The sequence below is a fragment of the Corvus moneduloides genome, chromosome 15 (assembly GCF_009650955.1).
Source record: "Corvus moneduloides isolate bCorMon1 chromosome 15, bCorMon1.pri, whole genome shotgun sequence".
Taxonomy (NCBI): Eukaryota; Metazoa; Chordata; class Aves; order Passeriformes; family Corvidae; genus Corvus; species Corvus moneduloides.
Genome location: NC_045490.1, coordinates 19141124 through 19157705, shown reverse-complemented (window position 1 = coordinate 19157705; position 16582 = coordinate 19141124). Strand labels below are relative to the sequence as shown.

Genomic DNA, 16582 nt, shown 5'->3' with positions numbered 1-16582 from the left:
CAAAAAACATTTTGCAGTGACTTCCTTAGTAGAAGTCCTGGAATTAAAATATTTATGAAGCTATTCTGAGCGTCCCAGATAGAGAGATGCACTCCAAGCCTGGCACATATCTGTTTACTAGATAAGAAGAACTTCATTATGGAGAAAGGGTCCACAAGGACGTTTTGGTGACACTGAGGTTGCAGTGATAAGGTTGGCTCTTGTGAGGCTAAGATGGAGGCGAGAGATGGACCAAATGAAAGAAGAGATGGGGATGCTATAGAGTCAGAGCTTTGTGAATGTTTTTTTGCTTTACATGAGCTAGTGCCATGTTGTGTGAGGGGTGGAAGATGCATTTATAGATTATGAAAACATTACTGCTTAAAACTGCCAATGCAGACCATGAGGGAAGAGGAGAAGCCTAGAACTGAGCACACCAAACTTGTGTGCTTGGTCAATGCCAGCAGCTGAGAAGGGAAACCCAAGGCTGGAGTTAAATATCAAGCTGAATTAGGAGTTTGTGTTGTATTTGCGCTCATTTGTTCCTTCTTTTAATAGAGTCACTAAAACAACCTTTACCTGAAATATTAAGCCCTAAATATTTCCTGCCACTGTAGACTTGCTGCCACCTTTGAATTGATTAGGCACACTTTGGAAATCAAGGCACATTCTTAATAGGGGAGAGATGCATATTTTCAATGTTTATCATACGGTATTAGGTGTTTAATTAAAAAGGGGTTCCCAGAGGATTAGCCAGCTTCATGTTGATGGCAAAAGAATATCTGTTAGCAATTTTTGGCAGGTAATTATAATGTGGAACTGGATGGCTTGAGGTTAATATTTTATGATAGCTCTAGTGGGAATGAAGAGAAATATAATGACTCTTTTTGCTGAGGGGAAAAGACAAATTAAACAAATACATACACCTGTTTGCTTCTGCAGGTTTTCTAGCTTGGTAAATTAGGACAGAATTAGTGTGGATGTGACCCAGATTACTGGGCTGAGCTCTGTGTCAGAGAGTGCGGAGTCAGCTCGTGGCTCTTGCTGCTTGCACTCCTACAGACACCTGCTCTCCTGTGCCCCTTGGGGAGCCGGGGGATTTGATTTCCATTGTCTGCTCTTCTGTTAGATTAAGCTAGACCAGCAGGATGAGATGTAGCCCTGCATGTGAGAGGTAGAGCATGGCTAGAAAAGCAAAGTGTCTTCCTCTTCTTAGGTAACATGCTGCCTGTCCATGTGTGATTCTCAAGAAAAGGTTTTACTCAATGTAGCCACCATCCATTGATTGCTTTGATGTCCCTGTGTCTGAGCAACTTTGTCAATGTTTGTTGATCTTAATACCCCTCATGGCAGCTGGTGTGAGAGGAGAGATGACGATTTGAGAGTGGGGTGGGCATGGAGCAGGCTTGTTTCAGAGACAGCTCCCGCCCAGACCTGTCGCCACCAAGCTGGTCCTGTATGAGGGCTTCCATGGCAGATCTGTTGGACAGGTTGGGACACAGCACATGCCACATCTATTTGCTGCCACTCATGTTGCTGCAAAAGCTGAAATGATTGATGATCAGATCATCAATCCTCTAAGTCCAGCAGCAATCCTTTGCTGTGGCTAATGCCTGAGGTCTCGCAGGAGAGCAGAAGGACCTGCTCCAGCTGGAAATCTTGTATATGTTATCTGTCTGCAAAACCAAGAACTGATGACTCTCTGGGAGCAGACTTGTGAGAGACGTTCATGAATGTGACTCTATCTAATCACTCAGTTACTCCATGGAAATGAGAGAGCTTAAGGTGGGAGAACTCAACCCTGTACTGACAGATATTATTATTAGGGCTGAATTAACTGTATATATATATATATATTTTTTTTAATTGTTAATACTTGGTACTGACTGAAGCATTAGCTGTCCCTGCTGTCAACAGGCCCTGTGCAGTGGGGTGTGTTTACACAAGAGCATGTCTTTCCTGGCTGTGCAGCCATGGGAGCTACCAAATCCAGGGCAAGGTGGCTGAGGTCACTCATGAGCACTGGCTGGGGAGTTTAGAGATGCCCTGAAACATTGGGCTCAGCATTTTACAGGCATTAGGCTGAATGAGCTGATATAAGGAGAAGGAGAAAACAGATGGGAGAAACCATTTATGAAGCAGCTGCCCGTTAACCAATAATTTGGTACACTTCCTTCAGTTCTTTTCATTAAGCCACAATATGTGGTTGTCTCATTTTCTGTGAGATGCATTGAATGTTCAAAAGACTCAGCTATAATTACGCAAATGCTGAAAGAGCAGAGGCATGCACTGTGTCAGGAATAGTTCTCTCTCTTTGTGTTGTGGAGTACAACAGCCTGGTGCAGCATCCTTCTTCTACAGCCATGTCTTCTCTCTGGATTCTTCTCTGCAATTAACGGGGTAGTGTGAGGAACTGATGGTTTACAGTGGGAGTTGTTTAAATCTGAGGACTCCTTATGGAGGGTTTGATTTCAGGTTCGGACACATTGATGGCAGCTTAGTATGGTAACTCAGACTTTATCAATGAAACTTGTTTGATTGTCTCTAATCTCTATTCCAGGAGAGAATTTGAGCTTTCAGACTGATAATAGTCAGGTATGTCACATCTTCCTTGCACTAATCTGAGACCCTTTACACCTGCAGTTAAAAATACAGGGCTGAATTTTTCTAAGAATTCAGAGTAACACTTACTTTCCTGACTACATTGCACAGTTTGTTAATGATGAAGTGTTTATGATATTTTGTTAATGGTTCAAACCTTCCATCTTGCCTGCCCACCTCGAGTTCCTCAACAAAATGCAAGCTGGCTTTGCCAGGAATCTGTGCCGTGAAATTAGTAGGGAGAGGCCGTGTCATGTGAAGCATATCTGTCCTGGACCAGGAAGGTGAGCACAGCTTGGCTATACTTGCCTGGCCCAGGAGTAGGGTGGGAGATGCTGTGAAGCATCTGGTTCCTGGTTCTCTAAATCCACGTGTAGAGAATTTGACTTGCACCAGTCTCAGGCAATAGATGTGAACACCATTCCCAGTGTTTGTGGCTAATATAAGCAGTTTCCTTAGTGTCTTTGTGCACAGAGGGATGATGTGCTGGATGGGAAGAGGTGCTTTGAGTACACTCTTATATGGGCTGGGAATTCTAGTGGATTTCAGACGGAAAGAACTTTTGTATGACAAGACATAATACATCATCTTCCATATGCTGCAATGGTGAGCAAGCCTTTGTTAAGTCTGCAGTTCCCACGAGGTGAACTAAGGCCTCAGTTACCAGGTCTGCCTGCAGGAACCTTGCATCGTTTTCAACTTCAGGTGAAAAGAAACCCGAATCTTTACAGGCGGAACCAGTGCTGCCTGACACAGTGACTTGCCAGGTACCCTGAGAGTGAGTGGGAGGGACACCTTGAATTTGTGTAATCTGTTCTTGTTCTTCCAGAAGAATTTCCAGCAGAATTAATTCCTTCTGTGATCTTGGATTTTGGAGTCAGGGGCAGAAATATTGAACTGCTGGCAATTTTTAGACCTTTATTAGGACGAGCACAGTCCCATGGAACTGGGACAGTTTCCACCATTTAAGTGGTACATGAAGGAACTCCTTAAACCACTAGCACGATGAACTCAAAATGGATTTAAATTTTATTTCTGAAAGCTTTAAAGATACTGATGTCAGAAAATAGTAACTTTCTAATGAGCTTCAAATGGGGTAATGTGCAGATATGGTAATGCAGGGATGTGCAGAAAGTCAATTTACCAGTGTCCACTCCGTGAGGTAGACAGAGACATTGGGGATGTGGCAGCCAAGTCCCGCCTTTGTGTTGCACCCAGAGAAATGAGGACGTCCCCAGCCCCTGAGAGAGCTCCGCTCTCCAGTGAGCAGCACAGTGGCTCCTACCACTTGGGTTGTCTTTGGTCCCCAAACACTCAATGTTTCAGCTCTTCTGTCCATTCCAGCAGCCCAGCCAGCCCTGCTGGCTCACTGTGCCTTCCTCTCCTGAGCTGGAAGCTGGGCCTGCAGCATTCTGGCTCTGAGTGCAGTGAGAGGTGTGCGCGTGCAAAAGCCTCTGGCTCCTGCAGAACGCAATTACCATTGATCAGGAAGAAGCAGAGCTGTGTGCTTTGAGTTTAGCTTTTCATGCCAATATTGTTATCTGCCAAATCCATTGACTCTGCAGTGCAGCTCAGGGTGCTTTAAAGATTTAAATGGAATTAACTGAAACCCAAAACTTAAGTACAGATGAGTGTTATTTACCTCCAGTTGTCCCTATAATTCTTATTCTGGAACTAAAGCAGCAGCAGTAATTTTTTCCACCTCCTCTGGATAGTGATCTTCTATGTTAAAATTTAGCTTGGCTGTGTGTCTGCATTGCCCTGAAGAAAGGCAGGATCCACCTAGACACAGGTGAGGTCAGCATAAAAGAGGAGCTGATGGTCAGGCAGAAGCTGGCACTGAGGAGAGGTGGGATTGCAGTTTGTGTGATGGCCACGCCAGCCTGTGGCAGGTCAAAAAGCTGCTTGGGCTGTCCCTGCAGGGGCTGGTGTGAACAGAGCTTTGCCTTCAGCCGCAACATTGTACTTTGTGTTCCTCACACAGAATCTGTAATGGTTTCTGAGAATGGAGCTCTTTCTTCCATGGAGGTACTTGCAGCAAGTTTCTCCTCTGGCTGCTACTCATATAGTAGCTATTTTTATGGCACCTGTAGGAGTTTTAACTTTCCTCAAGGACTGCTCTTTTGTTTTCCCCACCAGAAGATTAAATTGGTTGGACTGAGCCTGGAACATGCAAAAGTTCTTATGGTGCAGGAGTGATGGGGAGGCATGTAGAGAGGGGTATCTCCTGGAAGGCTTGTTTCCAGAGGAAATTGGGCCCATTTCCCTTTTTCTTCTCATCCTTTGCAATATCCGAAGAATGAAAAGATGGATTTTTCCAAGGGGGGATATACAGCCAAAGAACAGGCTAAGCCAGTAGACTAATTTTGCCCATCCCGCTTGTTATACTGCAGGGAATACTGTAGCTGAACAGCACCCCATGGGCACTGGTGGGACTGGTGATGGAGCATAGAAATCAGTTCTTCCCCTTTTTCAATAGTGTCATACATACATCTGATGGACCTCAGGCAGACTGCAGTCATGTCCACTGCTGGCAGCCTGATCTTTCCCAGGGAATTTAAAGATGTCTCAGCGGGTTATGTGGTGCCCACATAGTGAGGAGTTTTCCTGTTCCCTTCTGCATACTGTGCTTTCGGTTCATGTTACTGGAAAATTACTGATTGTGCAGAATATGGAACAATGGATGCATAACTAGATTAACAGAGACAGCACATTCTGCAAGCAATACCTTTTCTTCCATCTCTAGAGACAGAAATAAGCAAAAGTCAACAAGGGACAAGATATTGCAGCTACCAAAATGGTGCTGGACTTAATAAGACACCTTATATGCTTTTTGATCTGATTACAAGTGTAATATGATTACTTCTCAATGCTTGCATTGGTTATCTTTATTGTATGCATTGGGCAGAATATTTACAATTTGCTTCAATCACCTTATTTTGTAAGGTTAGACGGCAAAAAATCAGAAATTATATTTGAGGAGACTATAAAATTTAAGCTACTTAAGGTCAAATTTTAATGGTCTAATTTCTGGTGACAGTCCTCAGGCATTGTTGGATTCAGCAGAAACTAAATGCTCCCTACATTGAAGTTTGAGGGCCTAAAGTGCTAGAGTTGCTCTTTACCCATTGATTAAAGTGTTCTGTTAAGATACTGAAATCATAATAGATATTCTGCAGTTGGTATAATTAATTACCAGATTTATCTAAGTGAAATTGTGGTTTTGTGAGAGTAAAAAGAATTCATTGCTGTCTTATTGTTACGTCTCTACATCACAGCCTTTTTACTTGGACACAGAAGTTATTATGAAATCCATTTATCTGGAACCTACTTACATGCCTGAAATATTAGTGCCAGCCACTGCATTTCAATAATCAAAGATAGATTGTTTTTAAAAACTGAGGACATATGGAGTCAATACTGACCCTGGTTTGTATCTTTTATTTTTTTAAAATCTATATGCTGATGTTAGGCAAACTAGGCTTCTTTTAATTTTGTAATTTTTTAGATCCTTTTTACTCTATCAGATTATGCTAGTCCTGAGTTAATTAGTCCTGATGTGTTCCTGAATGGATAAACAAAGCAAAAATATTGGTTGTCCTTTCTTGAAAGGTCTGGGATTCTTTTTCATGTTTTGAACAGTACTTATTGATGCCATTTAAAGGCATTCCTTTCTAAAGGATGAGAAATTTCCAATAGCCAGCAATGATTCAGCATCACAGTTGTGTATAGAATCATCATAAATACAGTAGCCAACAGCAAAGCATGTCTGTAGTGTCATTTTATTGTTGTGGAATAAAATAGGGAATGGTGGTCCATGTGTGAGACATCAGCTTAGCCATGCTAGAGGCATTTTGGGGAAACTGCTGTCCCAAACTGCCATTTAAGAGCAAGGCTCTTCCTCTGAAAAGAAATAAGTGTGTTATAAGCATTAAGAAAGTTAGTGTGATGACAATTAAACTGATCAAAGGAAAAAGAAACTATTAGCAGGAGCATCTCTGAGTTTTACTGAGTTTATTTATCCATTCTGGCAAATGCCCATTTGCCACCTGGTTTATCTGGTCAGGAAGGTGCTTGGAGAAGGGATGCAGTACATTCCTGCCCCAGACAGCTCTGCACTCCGTTCAGAGGGCCCATGCACAGATCCTGGGGCTCGCAGGCAGCACCAGGACAAAAAGTCTGTGTAACCTTCTTTTAAATACTTTTCTCCGCTGAGATTTTAGAGGAAGGAGCATGAATTATAGCACAAACTATAGAAAGGCATCCTGAAGGTAGCGCATTCTTTATTCCCATCATGTTAGCTATTTCTGTGCTACATTGAGCAGCAATTTGAAATGTAGTATGGGACTTTTAATAGAAAGTCAACTACAAGCAGGAAAGTAGCAGTCACAGTATCAAGGGCTTAGATGCCACATTGGCCCTAACGTGTAAAAAAATGGATCCCCAATAACTTGGTGGACACAAAGGTCCTACTCCTCTTACTCCAGCTGCGGTAGCTGTTAGGACTGAGCGCAATGCTGTCCTGCACAGCCTATTTTTCCTGTAAGCCTTGAATACAGAAAGCAACAAATGCACCTCCAGGATGATATTCTGCGGTACATGCAGAATGCACCTGTACATCCTCCTCTCATCCTTCCTATGTCTGCCTGGGGGAAATGCCTGTCCTCTGCCAGCTCCTCATGAGAGTGACACTGGTCCAGAGCTGTCCAAGGGCTTGAAGGCTCAGGGCATTGCCCTGTCCATTCATGTTTCATGGACAGAAGAGGGACCGTGAGCATCCTTGGGTCTGACAGCCAGGGCTGGAAGGAAGCAGGACCAATTTGTTCTACTGCTCAGGTTAAAAAAAGCTGGAGCACCTGCCAAATCTTCAGTATGCAAGCATGTAATGTGGATAAATTCATAGCAGAGACTCAAATGACCACAGATAGCTTTCCACATAGGGTATTCTCATAAGAAAGCCAGAACATAGAAAGCTGGTGATGTGTATGCATAGATTACATAGATCTTCTGGGCATTTCTACTCCATAATATCAGCTGTAATCATTAAAATTATAGCTTAATTGTCTACTTTGGCACAGGTACAAAATAATAATCCTGTCTTGCTTGTCAAAACTGAGATGATGGCTGATGGCAGCTGTGTGATTGTCTCTGCCCCAGCCACGAATCTCATTTAACTCCATCAATGTGACAACTGCAGAGTCCTGCTATTGACAGGAACTCCATGGTAAATTTGCTAAATTCCTTGGCTTGTGCTGCTCCTCAGCTGTGTTATAATACAAAGATATTTTAATGAATCCTAGCAGCCAAATGATGTCTACTATAAAAACTATTCCACAGTTTTTCAGTCTTATACAATACATAGAAATTAATCATTTAGTTCTTGAAAGGAGTAGAAAATATGTAGAGTTCACATCCCCAGTGAAGCATGGTTCAGTGCTCATCATGATATGGTTATTTATCAGTGACAATACTGGAAGCAGTGTTTAAATTCAGCACCTCTGCCGTTTCTGAGAAGAGCAGGAGAGAAGCTGGGAGAACTGTCAGCTGCTTGATACCAAGTCATTTGCTACATCTTTTTATAATTATTAGTATCAGTTCAGGCCTTTTTCAAACAAGTCTGACTTGCTTCTTTAATCACTGTATAATCTTCACAGAGTCCCTCACCCAATAATACAGGCATATATGCCTATTTGAAAAGAGTTACGTTTACATGGCAGTGAAGATTAGGAAGATTAGATGTCTTAATTATATCCTATATTTTCATTATTTTTGTACTCCTAGAGATGTGTAAGAAAAAGCTCGCTTTCTCCGATAACATCTGATCTTTGGTGTCTGTTAACAGGTTTTTAATGAAAGACTGCAGACCTGCTTGAGACTGCAAGTGTCAGAGTTGGGGGAAGCAGCAAAGGTGTTTGGTGTCACAGGTACTGCCCTCCAGGAATGGGGTGCTTGCTGTCTTTCTGTATCATCAGTCACTCCAGCTGTCGGGCCAAAGGGGCATGGGTGAAGAAGCAGTATTGCTTCTTGAGTGCTAACCCCCTGTGCAGATGGCATCAGAGGGTAATTAGAGGAGTGCCCTCTTGCTATGGGTGTCCCTCTCTGATTGCCCCTCTCCAAAGGGGGAGACTGCAGGGATCAATGCTGCGCATATCAGTCCTTTCCAGAGCTGATTCCCCATCCCCCACACCAGTGGCTGTATGGTGAAAGCCTGCTGTCACCAGGGTAGAGAGCTGGGGTTCTAGGTGAGCTCAAGAAATTTGAGGTTTTGGCCAATAGCTATGGTAATGCAAGTCTGACTAATGAAAATTACAATTTGACACACTACACGTGCTGCCAAAAATGACTGTGCAATATTAATAAACGCTAACAAATATTACCAAATACCATGGCTATGACTTTTATTGTGATCCGCTCTCTAACAGTCAAGGCAGGCTCTCTGGAGATGGGTTTAGGAACATTAAATATTGATCTGAATCTTGCATTGCTCCCTAGGTGGCTTTGGTACTTTATGTCTATTATCTGCTCTTACATTTAGACTATTTTTGCAGCTTTGAAAGATGTGTTCTTGGTTTTGCCAAGTGTCACCAATTAATTTTAAATTCTGTTAAAATAATTTATTGGACTTCAGTGTATTGCTTTAATTCAGAGAAATTAATGCTTAGTCTGCTTTCTGAATTATATGTACAGGGCTAAGGGATCATTTCAAATAAATGTAGATTGTACATGGGGTAGCACCACTGACAGTCTTCTGGGCAAACCCACAGCTGTGGACAATGATTTACTACTCTCTTTTAAGATGAACAGAGCAAGTTTTCCCTTGGTAGGGTAGGATACCAGTATACCAGTATATCCAGTACCAGGATAAGGACAGGACAGGATAGGATAGGATAGGATAGGATGGGATAGGACAGGATGGGATGGGATGGGATGGGATGGGATAGGATAGGATAGGATAGGATAGGATAGGAAACCAGTAGGATAAGGGCAGGCTTAGAGTAAGTAAAGCAAAAAATCAGTATGACTCTGGGAACAGGACTTTTTCAGAAAGAATGAATGTATTATCCTTAAAATAATTATTTTGATAGACTCCCAGTGGCACACTGAAGATGTATTTGGGTGCATTCGTGCAACAGAATCAGGTAGATATCCATCAGCCCAGTTCAACATATCATCTGTAGTTGTCCTTCCAGGTACCAAAGACTATGAAATTTTAATATGGCTGATTGTTAAGGAGCATTTGGTATGTTCATACTTCAACTGGGCTGAGCAATGGAATGCCCATAACATTTAATATAGTAGCTTGACATTTAAATGTCAGTTAAAAGTCTTTTCTTGAGCTGGTAAAATTTCCAGAGGGATGTGTGTTTCATTATTGGAATGGCCTCACAAATAGCTAGATAATGTGACTGTGATTCCAGGTCCCTGCCAGAGTTTTGTTCTACAAAGAGAGAATTTAAAATTAATTATTCCCAGGACCTACATAACTTACAGAGTTGGAAATGACTGGTGGAGCAGCCACTGTGTGTGCAAGCAGGTGGAGACAGGCACCAGGAAGATTTGACTGACTGTGCTGGGGAACCATGATGTGCTTATGAAATACTGCCAGGAATAATTATGAAAATGACACATTTCCCAAACATTTAAATTGCCTCTGAGCAAACATCTGCTTGGAAATAATAAAGGACCACAGCAGTTTATGCTGTGACCATAGGATGAACCTCCTTAGTGACCACGTAAACGTCTTGTATGTTGGTGGGTCTAGAAGGTTATTCCTGAGGCAAACACAGTGCAGAGTGAAAATGGTAGAGAATAGTAACAGGGAGCAGCTTGCAGAGCTGTTCTAAGCCCTAGAGCTTGAGCACAGGAGGCTGCACTGCAGTGGGCACCTCCTTTACCCCTGTGGTTTCCCTTGGAGGAGTACCTAATCCAGAGTGGCTCTTGGCAGTTGTCTGCTGCACAGAGAGGCAATGCTCCTTATTTTCCTTTCTCTTTTGCAATAAAAAGGTCCCAGCTCTGCTGCAGGGGAATGGCAATAGAGCCAAGAGCAAAATTTGCCCTTATTTTTGCCAGCCAGCAGTATTCTCTTTAATTTTTAATGATTACCAACTACCCTATTCATGAGGCTTTGGAAAAATCAATAATGCATGCACATTTGGTGGGGGGCAAGTGATGTAATCTATCTGCAAGTCTGAGATTATAGTGTGAGATGAGGTACCAACAGTTTGAAATCCTTTATAAATGAATTAAATTGCTTTGTCTAAAAAGAATAGGATGAACTGGATCAAAACTGTTCCTTTCTGAGATAATAAATAAAGTAATAATATGATTGCTAATTTCACTGATTGAGGTTTGGAATCAAATTTAGAAAGGAAAACTTGAACATAGGTGTGAACTCCTGTTTCTAGTAATTGTTTTATCTCAAGAAGATTTTGGGTTCCCTTTCCGTAGGAGAGCACTTGGGTTGTGTTGAGAAAAAACCTGATATAAAATGCAAACTAAAGCAGGCAAACCCAGGAAATTAACACAGGACTTCCCAAACCTATTTTGATTGAAGTTCACTGAGTGAACTACTTTGATAATATCAGCTGGTCCAGCCGTACCCTTAGGGTGTACAGGCTGCACCCCTGTTGGGTGCAGTAGTAGTAGCTGGGAAAAGTGCTGCTGGGCTGTAGTTGTTGTACATCGAGGTGTACAGTCAGTTGGGCAGGGATCACTTTTTACTGGGGCACCGTGGTAAATTGAGTTCACTGAGTTAATTAATGTTAAGAGTACATTTCTAATGAGTGAGTCTTTCTGCTTGCCTAAAGAATTTTCCTCAGAAAATAGAGTAGGCGGTTCCTTACAGTTTCGGTCTGTCCAGCCCTAAATGCCTGCTAGTACATAACTAAGAATCCTTCTCTCCCTGATTCTAAAGTATCTATAAAACCGCCCAGATTTATTTGTGCCTTCCAGAGACAAATATCTGTTCTTGTTTAAAACCTTCTGTAAGAAAATCTGTGCCACATCATTGGCACATGCTGGCAAATTAGAGGTGTTGGTGACCAAGGACCAAGGAGGATGTCCCCAATGTATTTACAGATAGGTATCAAACAAATCAAAATAATTAGGAATTAAGAACAATGTACTTGAGACCACAACCATTTGAGATTTCAAAGTACATATATTGCCTCACTACTCACTATTCTGGCTTGTTTTTACCTCTTCAACTGAGTTAGCATGACAAAGATGTGATAGCAAAAGATGAAGCAGCTGGTCCTTTTCAAACTATATCAATGATTAACTTTGTTTATCAAGGAAAGAATCCACAATGGTTTATTGTTTGTGGTTTTGGAGGGGTTTGTTGTTCTTCATTCCCTCAAGCTTTTTCAGTGTCATGTCCAAGTAGAATTTGCTGCTTTATATTGGATCCTAAATCATGGTTCAGTTCTAAGAAGGCAAAGGGGATCTCTCCTTCCATTTGCAAATTCTTCCTTGTGTAAGACAGTACTAACTCAATGTTAAACCAGTATTTAGTGAACAAAATTACCCTAAGAGATAATCTCTTGGCAAGGGGTAAGGAAAGCACAGCGGGGAGCCATCTGAATGTTTGAGCTTAAATCTGGAAAATAAGGGCTTGAATTTCTCTTTTTGTTTTATTTATTTGTTGTTTATTCACCTGTGCGGTTCTTTTTAACACTTGCCACAGTTGTTGAAGCATGTTCTCACTGACAGTGCAAGTGAGTAAGTCCTATGCACCTTTCTTTTCCCATATTGTATTTTGCATAAGCACTGTTAAAATGCAGCTATTCACTCTGGTGCCATCTATGCTAAGCAGAAATGTAAATCACTCTCATGCAATTCAAAGGCAATTCAAAGGAACACTGAGTACTGCGTACTTTTTAATCATCTTGTTACAATTAGCAACAATAATTAGTACTATTAACAACAACTGTGTATCATTTTAATTTGGCAATATCTACTGCTGTGAGGGAAAGGGTCAGAGAGCAGTATTTAGTAAAACAGAAATGCCTGTATGAAAAGAGAAGAGAGAGGTTTTAACATTGAAATTAATTTTGAGTTGGGATGAAATTGAGAAATTCTGTGCAATGGTTGGATTTATGCATTTAGTGCACAGCAGGCTTGTGAGCAGGGCCAGCAGCTGCACCAAGGAAGATGGGTATGAATCTGGCTCTGCATGACTTGCCCCAGGATTTGCCTTGTTGTCACCTAGACCCTGGCTAAGGGCCTAGGGCAGCCATCAAGCTGGTGAGGAGTATCTTAAAGGTTGTAATTCAGGAGCAGACCTAGAAATGCCAATCTGGGAGTTAATCCAGCTGTATTCCAATTCATGGGAGTAAAACAAGGCGCAAGAAAGCTTTTTGCTGCAAGCACCCTGCAGTATTGGTGGACTTCAGAGTGATGCACAGAATTTGCACCTCTGGACCATGACTGAATTAACCTTGATTCTGAGCCCATTACTCCTCCTCAGATGGCTTCTTTTTCATATTTCTCTACTGAAGCTTGAGGTAGGATCTCTTCCACCAAATCTAGCTCAAAAGCAGTCAAAATACCCTGTGCTTCCAAAGTAGATGCTGTCCAAACCAAGACTTTTGCCTCCCTGCCTTCTGGCTCTACCTATCCATGCAGGTGCAGAGGGGAGTCTGCTAAACTTTTTACAGAACATAGGTAGATTTTTAGTTGCCTTGTTCTTTGTTAGTTCATTTTATTCCTGGTTTCCCATGCTGTTCAATAACAATTTGCAAAGGCTAGGGTTAACTAGTCTTGCATAATAGTCTTACATAAATTAGAAATATGGATGTTCTGAGCTGTGCCTGGGCTAGTGAGGAAAGAGCTCTTGGAGCTCCCTGGAAGACAAGTAGCTCCACGCAAGTTTCCATCCCACCTCCCTTGAGCACCTATTTTGGTAGGAGATGAATCACTGCTTTTCCACTCTTTTTGACTAGAAAGAACCTGGATGACTCACACACACTAGCAAAGTGCATAATATGTTATTATAATATGTTAGATATCCTGGCTAAGCTCATCCCTGAGAACCCCTTCAGAAACTGCTATTTTCAGAGACCAGCTCGACTGCCTTGGTATGGAGGAGAACCAGGGTGGGAAGGAGGGTTATTTCTGGCTGCAGTGTCACGGCATCACTGGTCTGGCCCTCAGCTGTGCAGGAGGTTATGCTTGTGCACCACATCACAAGCTGTGAGCCTTGTGTTACAGTGGCCTCATGCCTGAATCTGGAACTGTTCCAGTCAAGCACAATCTGAGCAGCTGAAAAAAAACCCTCTCTAGTCTTAAGGAAGGCTTACACGTGCAGTGAGCTGCAAAAAGACGGCTGCAATCCCAAGCTATGTTTTCATCATTGTGTTTTCATCCTGGGTATCTTGCTGAAAATCCCAAAAATTTCCCAGATGCGACCATTATTATTGCTTATGTGCTTTTATGTGTGGGTATATTCTGCTAAAACTGCCTCTTCTTCATATGATTTCTACAGCAGTGCTTCTCATAACAATAAATTCCTTTCTTTTACAAATACAGTTAAGATAATTGCTCCTTTTACAACCCATGCTTACCTAAACAATTCTGGTTTAGAGCTGGTTTAGAACAAGGATTTCCACATCCAAAGCAACAGGAGTATCCAAGAGTGCAGCTGCCAAGCAATGCCTGAGCCCCCTGGGGCAGGACCTGTGCAGGGTCTGCTCACTGAGAAAGTCTAGGAGCCAAGGTCCTCAGCTTCTTCTCAGGCCTGAAACAGAATTTCATAACAGATGAACTGCTGTATTTCCAAACAGCTGTGCAGCTTGATAAGCAGATCGATATTTGGCATGGAAGGCTGCACCATCTGTGCTTGTCTACTTCACACTCATCATTACTTTTCCTCCATTTGGCATTGGAATAGCTGTCATTCTGCTTGATTAGCTCCCGGATGATGGAAAAGTTGGCAAACTGTTTCTAATGGAAAGACAGCAGTCTGTGTCTAGAAGGGGGTTGTTGGAAGTGAATTTAAAATACAACAGATACATTTAGGAAATTATTTACATTTTACTCTGTGATGGTCCCCTGGCAACCGTGCACAGAGTCTCACTGAGGTGTTATTGAATAAGAACCCTTTGGGAGAGAGAGAGCTGGCTGAGAGCAATTTTCTTAAGTGAGGACACAGTTTCCAGAAAATAAAATAATTTCCCAGAAGCTCATTTTTATTATGAACAATAAAAAATTACATATTTTATGGTCATTTTGATCTGTATATTAACACTTTCATCAAAATGGCCTGAGGCATTTAATATTGTGTTGGTATTAACTGGAACTCCCTTGCTGCTGTGTATCAGCCTATAGAACCATAGCTCAGGACTGCCTGTGTCTACCTGCTTGAAGGCTGATATAGGTTGGTTTCTGGCCAGCATCTATCACTTGTTCTAGAGAAGGATGCATGGCAGGTCTGGGACCCAAAGCAGGGCAGGAACAGTGGGGCCCTGGAGGTTTTCACGCTGTCTTAAACTACACTAGTGTGTGCTGAAAAGGAGTGGCTAAGAGGCTGCACTCTCAGTTGGGTGGGAAATCAACAGAATCAAGCTCAAAGGTGGTCTAGTCAGTTATATAAACTTTTCCAGTGAGTCAGATTACTTTCTTTTGCTCAGAACAATACCTTTGGAGGATGTATTCACTGCAGCACAAAATCTGTTGCACCAAATTAGAGGCATCATTTCAAGAGAGAGAGCAGGCTTAGGAAAGGATATCTTCTCTGGACGGGGGAACAAAAGATGCACGACAGCAATCTGCATTCCCTCAGGAAAATGAAGTAAATTCATTTCAGCTTGTAAAAAACCAAAAGATTTCATTCCCAAGCTGCTTTGGTTATTTTATCCTGATCACTGCACTCCGTGTGCCTCTACACTGCAAATTAACATTTGCTGTCTGTAATCTCTGTCGAACCAATTGCGTTGATTTATACCTGTGCTCTTGTCCAGTTTATCTCCCTTGTGACCAAGGAGGCAGTTCTCTTCTGCTCTTGTGACTTTTTCATTATTGGAATTTATCTCGGGGCTGTGACTGTGGTGCAGAGCGTGCTCACTGCCTCTCTGAATGAAGAGCATAGTAGGTCTGCATCTTGACACAGCTCTGGGAGGAACAGTGCTTCCCTCTCCCTGCCCTGGGAGCCTGATGCCATGCAAAGCAAGAAGAGTGACTTCAGAACTGCCTGGGAAACTCTGTTTCCACTGAATCAGAGTTTAAGAAGGCAAACATGAAGCAGAAAGCATTTTTCTTATCATGGCAGATCAATTCAAGATGTATCCAACTGCATAATGCTGTAGATGCTATTTTTAACGAAAATATTTTAATCTCTGTGGCAGCGTAAATGTTCCTGATAGACTGTATATGCTGTCTCTGACTTCTGTGGATAAAATAATTTTACTGTTACCATCAATAATTCTCTCTGTTTCCACTAAAAGCACTTCAGTATTATTCCTGGTAATTGAAACAGAGACCCAGACACAGCACTCACTGCTGTTGAATGGGAGCAGATGTGGCTCATGGGAGCCGAGCTCCTGCTCTGGCTTCATGGGGACAGCTTTTGGGGTCCCAGGGGAGTGAGAGTCACCTTCAAGGGATGTTGTCTTGGAGGAGCTGTGTCCCATGTGCAGGGAGTTGTAAAGTGGAGGGGTTATCCTTTACTACTCCCAGCTCTACAGGACTCAGTCTTTTGTGGAGTCAGCTCAGCTGGTAGCAGAGATGGAGAAGGTACACCTCAGGGAAAAGATGGCCCTGAATTGCTTAAAAGCTCCTGACACGTCAAAATGCTTCTACGTGACCCAGGTGTTACTATTCTTTTAGTCACTTTCCCATCTGGGTAGCAGAGAACAATTGGTAAGGTTTCTGATTTAAAAGGATCCTGCTTCTTGCATTTCACTATGAAAATGGGGAGAGTCAAGCCTGAAAATACACTTGTAAAATGATAACCTGGGAGAGGAGAGCCTTGCTCCCAGGCCACGGTACAAACCTCTGGCAGGGG

General features: G+C 42.3%; 1 protein-coding gene across 5 annotated transcripts in view; it reads left to right on the top strand.

Moving 5' to 3' along the window:
• The window catches only part of KCNIP1 (potassium voltage-gated channel interacting protein 1), a 288192-nt gene that overhangs the window by 118701 nt on the left and 152909 nt on the right, over window positions 1-16582 (top strand). The window contains exon 2 of one of the 5 annotated variants that reach the window (XM_032124773.1): window positions 8423-8504. The exons of the other annotated variants lie outside the window; for them this stretch is intronic. The gene's annotated coding sequence lies outside the window, so the exon portion shown is untranslated. The remainder of the gene's footprint in view (window positions 1-8422; window positions 8505-16582) is intronic. 5 annotated transcript variants of the gene reach the window in all.